Source organism: Colletes latitarsis, unplaced genomic scaffold (assembly GCF_051014445.1).
Source record: "Colletes latitarsis isolate SP2378_abdomen unplaced genomic scaffold, iyColLati1 scaffold0021, whole genome shotgun sequence".
Taxonomy (NCBI): Eukaryota; Metazoa; Arthropoda; class Insecta; order Hymenoptera; family Colletidae; genus Colletes; species Colletes latitarsis.
The window spans coordinates 5,788,353-5,801,088 of record NW_027488371.1 but is presented as its reverse complement, the minus strand read 5'-3'; positions in this window follow the sequence as shown (position 1 = coordinate 5,801,088).

Sequence of the window (12,736 nt, the reverse complement as noted above, 5' to 3'; positions counted from 1 at the left end):
TGTTACCCTCTAATATATAGATCGAATCCAGGATTGCTTCTCTGTGTCAGTGCGGTACCACACTACTACCTGATCCAACCCAGAAATCGCCCAGGATCCGGCCAAAAAGTTTGCGAAAAATGCGATAGTATGAGGCAGACGATGGCAAATACCAAACCTAACCCTGACCTAACCGGTGTTATCCACTGGAATATAGATTGAATCCAGGTTTAACTCACTGTTTGAGTGTGGTGCCACATTACTACGTGATCCAAACCAGAAAACGCCCAGGATCTGGCCAAGAAGTATGCGAAAAATGGGAAAGATGATGGCAAATACCAGACCTAACGCTGACCTAACCGGTGTTATCCTCTAAAATAAAGATCGAATCCAGGATCAACTCACTGTTTCAGAGTGGTTCTACATTACTACGTGATCCAAACCAGAAAACGCCCAGGATCTGGCCAACAAGTATGCGAAAAATGCGAAAGTATGAGCCAGATGATGGCAAATACCAGACCTAACCCTGACCTAACCGGTGTTATCCTCTAAGATATAGATTCAATCCAGGTTTAACTCACTCTTGCAGTGTGGTACCACATTACTACGAGACCCAAACCAGAAAACGACCAGGATCTGGCCAACAAATATGCGAAAAATGCGAAAGTATGGGCCAGATGATGGCAAATACTAGACCTAACACTGACCTAGCCAGTGTTATCCTCTAATATATAGATGGAATCCAGGATCAACTCACAGTTTCAGAGTGGTTCTACATTACTACGTGATCCAAACCAGAAAACGCCCAGGATCTGGCCAACATTTATACGAAATATGCGAAAGTATGGGCCAGATAATATCAAATACCAGACCTAACCCAAACCTAACCGGTGTTACCCTCTAATATATAGATAGAATCCAGGATTAATTCACTGTTTCAGTGTGGCATCACACTACTACGTGATCCAACCCAGAAATCGCCCAGGATCAGGCCAACAAGTATGCGAAAAATGCGAAAGTATGGGCCAGATGATGGCAAATACCAGACCTCACCCCGACCTAACCGGTGTTATCCTTTGAAATATAGATCTGACCCAGGTTTAACTCACTGTTTCAGTGTGGTACCACATTACTATGTGATCCATAACAGAAAACCCCCTGGATCTGGCCAACAAGTGGGCGAATAATGCGAAAGTATGGGCCAGATGATGGCAAATACCACACCTAACCAAGACCTAACCGGTGTAATCCTCTAAAGAATTGATCAGACCCCGGTTTAACCCGCTGTTTCATTGTGGTACCACATTACTACGTGATCCATACCAGATAAAGCCCAGTATCTGGCCAACATTTATACGAAATATACGAAAGTATGAGCCAGATAATATCAAATACCAGACCTAACCCAAACCTAACCGGTGTTACCCTCTAATATATAGATCGAATCCAGGATTAATACACTGTTTCAGTGTGGCAACACACTACTACGTGATCCAACCCAGAAATCGCCCAGGATCTGGCCAAAAAGTATGCGAAAAATGCGAAAGAATGGGCCAGATGATGGCAAATACCAGACCTAACCCTGACCTAACCAGTGTTATCCTCTAAAATATAGATTGAATCCAGGTTTAACTCACTGTTTCGGAGTGGTTCTACATTACTACGTGATCCAAACCAGAAAACGCCCAGGATCTGGCCAACAAGTATTCGAAAAATGCGAAAGTATGAGCCAGTTGATTGCAAATACCAGACCTTACCCTGACCTAACCGGTGTTATCCTCTAAAATATAGATTGAATCCTGGTTTGACCAACTGTTTCAGTGCGTTACCACATTACTACGTGATCCAACCCAGAAAACGCCTAGGATCTGGCCAAGAAGTATGCGAAAAATGCGAAAGTATGGGCCAGATGATGGCAAATACCAGACCTAACCCTGACCTAACCAGTGTTACCCTCTAATATATAGATAGAATCCAGGATTAATTCACTGTTTCAGTGTGGCATCACACTACTACGTGATCCAACCCAGAAATCGCCCAGGATCAGGCCAAAAAGTATGCGAAAAATGCGATAGTATGAGGCAGACGATGGCAAATACCAGACCTAACCCAGACCTAACCGGTGTTATCCTCTAAAATATAGATCGAATCCAGGATCATCTCACTGTTTCGGTGCGGTACCACACTACTACCTGATCCAACCCAGAAAACGCCCAGGATCTGTCCACCAAGTATGCGAAAAATGCGAAAGCATGAGCCAGCTGATGGCAAATACCAGACCTAACCCTGACCTAACTGGTGTTATCCTGTAAAATATAAATTGAATCCAGGTTTAACTCACAGTTTCAGTGCGGTACCACGCAACTCCGTGATCCAAACCAGAAAACGCCCAGGATCTGGCCAACAAGTATGCGAAAAATGCGAAATTATGAGCCAGATGATGGCAAATACCACACCTAACCCTGACCTAACCGGTGTTATCCTCTAAAATATAGATTGAATCTAACATAAACGCACTGTTTCAGTGTGGTACCACATTACTGTGTGATCCAAACCAGAAAACGCCCAGGTTCTGGCCAACAAGTATTCGAAAAATGCGAAAGTATGGGCCAGATGATGGCAAATACCAGACCTTACCCTGACCTAACCGGTGTTATCCTCTAAAATATAGATTGAATCCTGGTTTAACCAACTGTTTCAGTGCGTTACCGCATTACTACGTGATCCAACCCAGAAAACGCCCAGGATAGGGCAACAAGTAGGTGCAAAATGCGAAAGTATGAGCCAGATGATATCAAACACCTCACCTAATCCAAACCTAACCGGTGTTACCCTCTAATATATAGATCGAATCCAGGATTAATTCACTGTTTCAGTGTGGCATCACACTACTACGTGATCCAACCCAGAAATCGCCCAGGATCTGGCCAAAAAGTATGCGTAGAATGTGATAGTATGAGCCAGATGATGGCAAATAACAGACCTAACCCTGACCTAACCGGTGTTATCCTCTGAAATATAGATGGAATCCAGGTTTAACTCACTGTTGCAGTGTGGTACCACAGTAATACGTGACCCAATCCAGAAAACGCCCAGGATCTGGCCAACAACTATGCGAAAAATGCGAAAGAATGGGCCAGATGATGGCAAATACCAGACCTAACCCTGACCTAACCAGTGTTATCCTCTAAAATATAGATTGAATCCAGGTTTAACTCACTTTTTCAGTGTGCAACCACGTTACTACGTGATCCAAACCAAAAACCGCCCAGGATCTGGCCAACAAGTATGCGAAAAATGCGAAAGTATGAGCCAGATGATGGCACATACCAAACCTAACCCAAACCTAACCGGTGTTACCCTCTAATATATAGATCGAATCCAGGATTATCTCACTGTTTCAGTGTGGTACCACATTACTACGAGATCCGAACAGGAAATCGCCCTGGATCTGGCCATCAAGTATGCGAAAAATGCGAAAGTATGAGGCAGACGATGGCAAATACCAGATCGAACCCTGACCTAACCGGTGTTATCCTCTAAAATGTAGATTGTATCCAGGTTTAACTCACTGCTTCAGAGTGGTTCTACATTGCTGCGTGATCCAAACCAGAAAACGCCCAGGATATGGCCATCAAGTATGCGAAAAATGCCATGCATGAGCCAGATGATGGCAAATACCAGACCTAACCCTGACCTAACCGGTGTTATCCTCTAAAATATAGATTGAATCTAAGATAAACTCACTGTTTCAGTGTGGTACCACATTACTACGTGATCCAACCCAGAAAAAGCCAGCATTTGGCCTACAATTATGCGAAAAAAGTGAAAGTATGTGCGAGATGTTGGCGAATCCCAGACCTAACCCAAACCTAACGGGTGTTACCCTCTAATATATAGATCGAATACGGGGTTGCTTCTCTGTATCAGTGCGGTACCACACTACTACCTGATCCATACCAGATAAAGCCCAGGATCTGGCCAACATTTATATGAAATATGCGAAAGCATGAGCCAGATAATATCAAATACCAGACCTAATCCAAACCTAACCGGTGTTACCCACTAATATATAGATCGAATCCAGGATTAATTCACTGTTTCAGTGTGGCATCACACTACTACGTGAACCATCCCAGAAATCGCCCAGGATCTGGCCAAAGAGTATGCGAAAAATGCGATAGTATGAGGCAGACGATGGCAAATACCATACCTAACCCTGACCTAACCGGTGTTATCCTCTAAAATATAGATTGAATCCAGGTTTAGCTCACTGTTTGAGTGTGGTGCCACATTACTACGTGATTCAGACCAGAAAACGCCCAGGATCTGGCCAAGAATTATGCGAAAAATGCGGAAGATGATGGCAAATACCAGACCTAACCCTGAGCTAACCTCTGTTATCCTCTAAAATATAGATCGAATCCAGGATCAACTCAAGGTTTCAGTGTGGTACCACATTACTACGTGATCCAAACCAGAAAACGCCCAGGATCTGTCCAACAAGTATGCGAAAAATGCGAAAGTATGGGCCAGATGATGGCAAATACCAGACCTAACCGTGTCCTAACCAGTGTTATCCTCTAAAATATAGATCGAATCCAGGATTAACTCACTGTTTCAGAGTGGTTCTACATTACTACGTGATCCAAACCAGAAAACGCCCAGGATCTGGCTAACAAGTATGCGAAAAATGCGAAAGTATGGGCCAGATGATTTCAAATACCATACCTAACCAAGACCTAACCGGTGTTATCCTCTAAAATATAGATAGAATCCACGTTTAACTCACTGTTTCAGAGTGGTACCACATTACTAGGAGACCCAAACCAGGAAACGCCTAGGATCTGGCCAACAAGTATGCTAAAAATGCAAAAGTATGAGCCAGATGATGGCAAATACCAGACCTAACCCTGATCTAACCGACGTTATCCTTTAAAATATAGATTGAATCTAACATAAACTCACTCGTTCAGTGTGGTACCACATTACTACGTGATCCATAACAGATAAAGCCCAGGATCTGGCCAACATTTATACGAATTATGCGAAAGTATGAGCCAGATAATATCAAATACCAGACCTAATGCAAGCCTAACCGGTGTTACCCTCTAATATATAGATCGAATCCAGGATTAATTCACTGTTTCAGTGTGGCATCACACTACTACGTGATCCAACCCAGAAAACGCCCAGGATCTAGCCAACAAGTATGCGGAAAATGCAAAAGTATGAGCCAGATGATGGCAAATACCAGACCTAACCCTGACCTAACCGGTGTTATCCTCTAAAATATAGATCGAATCCAGGATCAACTCACTGTTTCAGTGTGGTACCACATTACTGCGAGATCCAAACCAGAAAACGCCCAGGTTCAGGCCAACAAGTATGCGAAAAATGCAAAAGTATGAGCCAGATGATGGCAAATACCAGACCTAACCCAAACCTAACCGTTGCTACCCTCTAAAATATAGATTGAATCCAGGTTTAACTCACTGTTTCGGAGTGGTTCTACATTACTACGTGATCCAAACCAGAAAACGCCCAGGATCTGGCCAACAAGTATTCGAAAAATGCGAAAGTATGGGCCAGATGATTGCAAATGCCAGACCTTACCCTGACCTAACCGGTGTTATCCTCTAAAATATAGATTGAATCCTGGTTTAACCAACTGTTTCAGTGCGTTACCGCATTACTACGTGATCCAACCCAGAAAACGCCCAGGATCAGGTCAACAAGTAGGTGCAAAATGCGAAAGTATGAGCCAGATGATATCAAATACCTCACCTAATCCAAACCTAACCGGTGTTATCCTCTAATATATAGATCGAATCCGGGATCGCCTCTCTGTTTCAGTGCGGTACCACACTACTACCTGATCCAACCCAGAAAACGCCCAGGATATGGCCCACAAGTATGCGAAAAATGCGAAAGTATGGGCCAGATGATGGCAAAGACCAGACCTAACCCAAACCTAACCGGTGTTACCCTCTAATATATAGATCGAATCCGGGATTGCTTCTCTGTTTCAGTGCGGTACCAGACTACTACCTCATCCAACCCAGAAAACGCCCAGGATATGGCCAGCAAGTATGCGAAAAATGCGAAAGTATGGGCCAGATGATGGCAAAGACCAGACCTAACCCAAACCTAACCGGTGTTACCCTCTAATATATAGATCGAATCCGGGATTGCTTCTCTGTTTCAGTGCGGTACCAGACTACTACCTGATCCAATCCAGAAAACGCCCAGGATATGGCCCACATGTATGCGAAAAATGCGAAAGTATGGGCCACATGATGGCAAATACCAGACCTAACACTGACCTAACCGGTGTTATCCTCTAAAATATAGATAGAATCCACGTTTAACTCACTGTTTCAGAGTGGTACCACATTACTAGGAGACCCAAACCAGGAAACGCCTAGGATCTGGCCAACAAGTATGCGAAATATGTGATAGTATGAGCCAGATGATGGCAAATGCCAGACCTAACCCTGACATAACCGGTGTTATCCACTAAAATATTGATTGAATCTAAGATAAACTCACTGTTTCAGTGTGGTACCACATTACTGCGAGATCCGAACCAGAAAACGCCCAGGTTCTGGCCAACAAGAATGCGAAAAATGCGAAAGCATGAGCCAGATGATGGCAAATACCAGACCTAAGCCAAACCTAACCCGTGTTACCCTCTAAAATATAGATTGAATCCAGGTTTACCTGTCTGTTGCAGTGTGGAACCACATTACTACGTGATCCAAACCAGAAAACGCCCAGAATCTGGCTAATAAGTATGCGAATAATGCGAAAGTATGAGCCAGATGATGGCAAATACCGGACCTAACCCGGACCTAACCGTTGTTATCCTCTAAAATATACATTGTATCCAGGTTTAACTCACTGTTTGAGTGTGGTGCCACATTACTACGTGATCCAAACCAGAAAACGCCCAGGATCTGGCCACCAAGTATGCGAAAAATGCGAAAGCATGAGCCAGATGATGGCAAATACCTGACCTAATCCAAACCTAACCAGTGTTACCCTCTAATATATACATCGAATCCAGGATTACTTCACTGTTTCAGTGCGGTACCACACTACTCCCTGATCCAACCCAGAAAACGCCCAGGATCTGGCAAACGAGTATGCGAAAAATGCGAGAGCATGAGCCAGATGATGGCAAATACCAGACCTAACCCAAACCTGGCCGCTGTTACCCACTAAAATATAGATTTTATCCGGAATTAACTCACTGTTGCAGTGTGCTACCACAATACTACGTGATCCAATCCAGAAAACGCCCAGGAGCTGGCCAACAAGTATGCGAAAAATGCAGAAGTATGAGCCAGATGATGGCAAATACCAGAGGAACCCCTAACCTAACCGGTGTTACCCACTAATATATAGATCGAATCCGGGATCCACTCACTGTTTCAGTGTGGTACCACATTACTGCGTGATCCAAACCAGAAAACGCCCAGGATCTAGCCAACAAGTATGCGAAAAATGCAAAAGTATGAGCCAGATGATGGCAAATACCAGACCTGACCCTGACATAACCGGTGTTATCCTCTAAAATATAGATCGAATCCAGGATTACTTCACTGTTTCAGTGCGGTACCACACTACTACCTGATCCAACCCAGAAAACGCCCAGGATCTAGCCAACAAGTATGCGAAAAATGCAAAAGTATGAGCCAGATGATGGCAAATACCAGACCTAACCCTGACCTAACCGGTGTTATCCTCTAAAGTATAGATCGAATCCAGGATCAACTCACTGTTTCAGTGTGGTACCACATTACTGCGAGATCCAAACCAGAAAACGCCCAGGTTCAGGCCAACAAGTATGCGAAAAATGCAAAAGTATGAGCCAGATGATGGCAAATACCAGACCTAACCCAAACCTAACCGTTGCTACCCTCTAAAATATAGATTGAATCCAGGTTTAACTCACTGTTTCGGAGTGGTTCTACATTACTGCGTGATCCAAACCAGAAAACGCCCAGGATCTGGCCAACAAGTATTCGAAAAATGCGAAAGTATGGGCCAGATGATTGCAAATACCAGACCTTACCCTGACCTAACCGTTGATATCCTCTAAAATATAGATTGAATCCTGGTTTAACCAACTGTTTCCGTGCGTCACCACATTACTACGTGATCCAACCCAGAAAACGCCCAGGATCAGGCCAAGAAGTAGGTGCAAAATGCGAAAGTATGAGCCAGATGATATCAAATACCGCACCTAATCCAAACCTAACCGGTGTTACCCTCTAATATATTGATAGAATCCAGGATTAATTCACTGTTTCAGTGTGACATCACACTACTACGTGATCCAACCCAGAAATCGCCCAGGATCTGGCCAAAAAGTATGCGTAGAATGTGATAGTATGAGCCAGATGATGGCAAATAACAGACCTAACCCTGACCTAACCGGTGTTATCCTCTAAAATATAGATGGAATCCAGGTTTAACACACTGTTGCAGTGTGGTACCACAGTAATACGTGACCCAATCCAGAAAACGCCCAGGATCTGGCCAACAACTATGCGAAAAATGCGAAAGAATGGGCCAGATGATGGCAAATACCAGACCTAACCCTGACCTAACCAGTGTTATCCTCTAAAATATAGATTGAATCCAGGTTTAACTTACTTTTTCAGTGTGCAACCACGTTACTACGTGATCCAAACCAAAAACCGCCCAGGATCTGGCCAACAAGTATGCGAAAAATGCGAAAGTATGAGCCAGATGATGGCACATACCAGACCTAACCCAAACCTAACCGGTGTTACCCTCTAATATATAGATCGAATCCAGGATTATCTCACTGTTTCAGTGTGGTACCACATTACTACGAGATCCGAACAGGAAATCGCCCTGGATCTGGCCATCAAGTATGCGAAAAATGCGAAAGTATGAGGCAGACGATGGCAAATACCAGATCGAACCCTGACCTAACCGGTGTTATCCTCTAAAATGTAGATTGTATCCAGGTTTAACTCACTGCTTCAGAGTGGTTCTACATTGCTGCGTGATCCAAACCAGAAAACGCCCAGGATATGGCCATCAAGTATGCGAAAAATGCCATGCATGAGCCAGATGATGGCAAATACCAGACCTAACCCTGACCTAACCGGTGTTATCCTCTAAAATATAGATTGAATCTAAGATAAACTCACTGTTTCAGTGTGGTACCACATTACTACGTGATCCAACCCAGAAAAAGCCAGCATTTGGCCTACAATTATGCGAAAAAAGTGAAAGTATGTGCGAGATGTTGGCGAATCCCAGACCTAACCCAAACCTAACGGGTGTTACCCTCTAATATATAGATCGAATACGGGGTTGCTTCTCTGTATCAGTGCGGTACCACACTACTACCTGATCCATACCAGATAAAGCCCAGGTTCTGGCCAACATTTATATGAAATATGCGAAAGCATGAGCCAGATAATATCAAATACCAGACCTAATCCAAACCTAACCGGTGTTACCCACTAATATATAGATCGAATCCAGGATTAATTCACTGTTTCAGTGTGGCATCACACTACTACGTGAACCATTCCAGAAATCGCCCAGGATCTGGCCAAAGAGTATGCGAAAAATGCGATAGTATGAGGCAGACGATGGCAAATACCATACCTAACCCTGACCTAACCGGTGTTATCCTCTAAAATATAGATTGAATCCAGGTTTAGCTCACTGTTTGAGTGTGGTGCCACATTACTACGTGATTCAGACCAGAAAACGCCCAGGATCTGGCCAAGAATTATGCGAAAAATGCGGAAGATGATGGCAAATACCAGACCTAACCCTGAGCTAACCGCTGTTATCCTCTAAAATATAGATCGAATCCAGGATCAACTCAAGGTTTCAGTGTGGTACCACATTACTACGTGATCCAAACCAGAAAACGCCCAGGATCTGTCCAACAAGTATGCGAAAAATGCGAAAGTATGGGCCAGATGATGGCAAATACCAGACCTAACCGTGTCCTAACCAGTGTTATCCTCTAAAATATAGATCGAATCCAGGATTAACTCACTGTTTCAGAGTGGTTCTACATTACTACGTGATCCAAACCAGAAAACGCCCAGGATCTGGCTAACAAGTATGCGAAAAATGCGAAAGTATGGGCCAGGTGATTTCAAATACCATACCTAACCAAGACCTAACCGGTGTTATCCTCTAAAATATAGATAGAATCCACGTTTAACTCACTGTTTCAGAGTGGTACCACATTACTAGGAGACCCAAACCAGGAAACGCCTAGGATCTGGCCAACAAGTATGCTAAAAATGCAAAAGTATGAGCCAGATAATATCAAATACCAGACCTAATGCAAGCCTAACCGGTGTTACCCTCTAATATATAGATCGAATCCAGGATTAATTCACTGTTTCAGTGTGGCATCACACTACTACGTGATCCAACCCAGAAATCGCCCAGGATCTGGCCAAAAAGTATGCGAAATATGTGATAGTATGAGCCAGATGATGGCAAATGCCAGACCTAACCCTGACATAACCGGTGTTATCCACTAAAATATTGATTGAATCTAAGATAAACTCACTGTTTCAGTGTGGTGCCACATTACTACGTGATCCAAACCAGAAAACGCCCAGGATCTGGCCACCAAGTATGCGAAAAATGCGAAAGCATGAGCCAGATGATGGCAAATACCTGACCTAATCCAAACCTAACCAGTGTTACCCTCTAATATATACATCGAATCCAGGATTACTTCACTGTTTCAGTGCGGTACCACACTACTCCCTGATCCAACCCAGAAAACGCCCAGGATCTGGCAAACAAGTATGCGAAAAATGCGAGAGCATGAGCCAGATGATGGCAAATACCAGACCTAACCCAAACCTGACCGCTGTTACCCACTAAAATATAGATTTTATCCGGAATTAACTCACTGTTGCAGTGTGCTACCACAATACTACGTGATCCAAACCAGAAAACGCCCAGGAGCTGGCCAACAAGTATGCGAAAAATGCAGAAGTATGAGCCAGATGATGGCAAATACCAGACGAAACCCAAACCTAACCGGTGTTACCCACTAATATATAGATCGAATCCGGGATCCACTCACTGTTTCAGTGTGGTACCACATTACTGCGTGATCCAAACCAGAAAACGCCCAGGATCTAGCCAACAAGTATGCGAAAAATGCAAAAGTATGAGCCAGATGATGGCAAATACCAGACCTGACCCTGACATAACCGGTGTTATCCTCTAAAATATAGATCGAATCCAGGATTACTTCACTGTTTCAGTGCGGTACCACACTACTACCTGATCCAACCCAGAAAACGCCCAGGATCTAGCCAACAAGTATGCGAAAAATGCAAAAGTATGAGCCAGATGATGGCAAATACCAGACCTAACCCTGACCTAACCGGTGTTATCCTCTAAAATATAGATCGAATCCAGGATCAACTCACTGTTTCAGTGTGGTACCACATTACTGCGAGATCCAAACCAGAAAACGCCCAGGTTCAGGCCAACAAGTATGCGAAAAATGCAAAAGTATGAGCCAGATGATGGCAAATACCAGACCTAACCCAAACCTAACCGTTGCTACCCTCTAAAATATAGATTGAATCCAGGTTTAACTCACTGTTTCGGAGTGGTTCTACATTACTACGTGATCCAAACCAGAAAACGCCCAGGATCTGGCCAACAAGTATTCGAAAAATGCGAAAGTATGGGCCAGATGATTGCAAATACCAGACCTTACCCTGACCTAACCGTTGATATCCTCTAAAATATAGATTGAATCCTGGTGTAACCAACTGTTTCCGTGCGCTACCACATTACTACGTGATCCAACCCAGAAAACGCCCAGGATCAGGCCAAGAAGTAGGTGCAAAATGCGAAAGTATGAGCCAGATGATATCAAATACCAGACCTAACCCAGACCTAACCGGTGTTATCCTCTAAAATATAGATCGAATCCAGGATCATCTCACTGTTTCGGTGCGGTACCACACTACTACCTGATCCAACCCAGAAAACGCCCAGGATCTGTCCACCAAGTATGCGAAAAATGCGAAAGCATGAGCCAGCTGATGGCAAATACCAGACCTAACCCTGACCTAACTGGTGTTATCCTGTAAAATATAAATTGAATCCAGGTTTAACTCACAGTTTCAGTGCGGTACCACGCAACTCCGTGATCCAAACCAGAAAACGCCCAGGATCTGGCCAACAAGTATGCGAAAAATGCGAAATTATGAGCCAGATGATGGCAAATACCACACCTAACCCTGACCTAACCGGTGTTATCCTCTAAAATATAGATTGAATCTAACATAAACGCACTGTTTCAGTGTGGTACCACATTACTGTGTGATCCAAACCAGAAAACGCCCAGGTTCTGGCCAACAAGTATTCGAAAAATGCGAAAGTATGGGCCAGATGATGGCAAATACCAGACCTTACCCTGACCTAACCGGTGTTATCCTCTAAAATATAGATTGAATCCTGGTTTAACCAACTGTTTCAGTGCGTTACCACATTACTACGTGATCCAACCCAGAAAACGCCCAGGATCAGGTCAACAAGTAGGTGCAAAATGCGAAAGTATGAGCCAGATGATATCAAATACCTCACCTAATCCAAACCTAACCGGTGTTACCCTCTAATATATAGATCGAATCCAGGATTAATTCACTGTTTCAGTGTGGCATCACACTACTACGAGATCCGAACAGGAAATCGCCCTGGATCT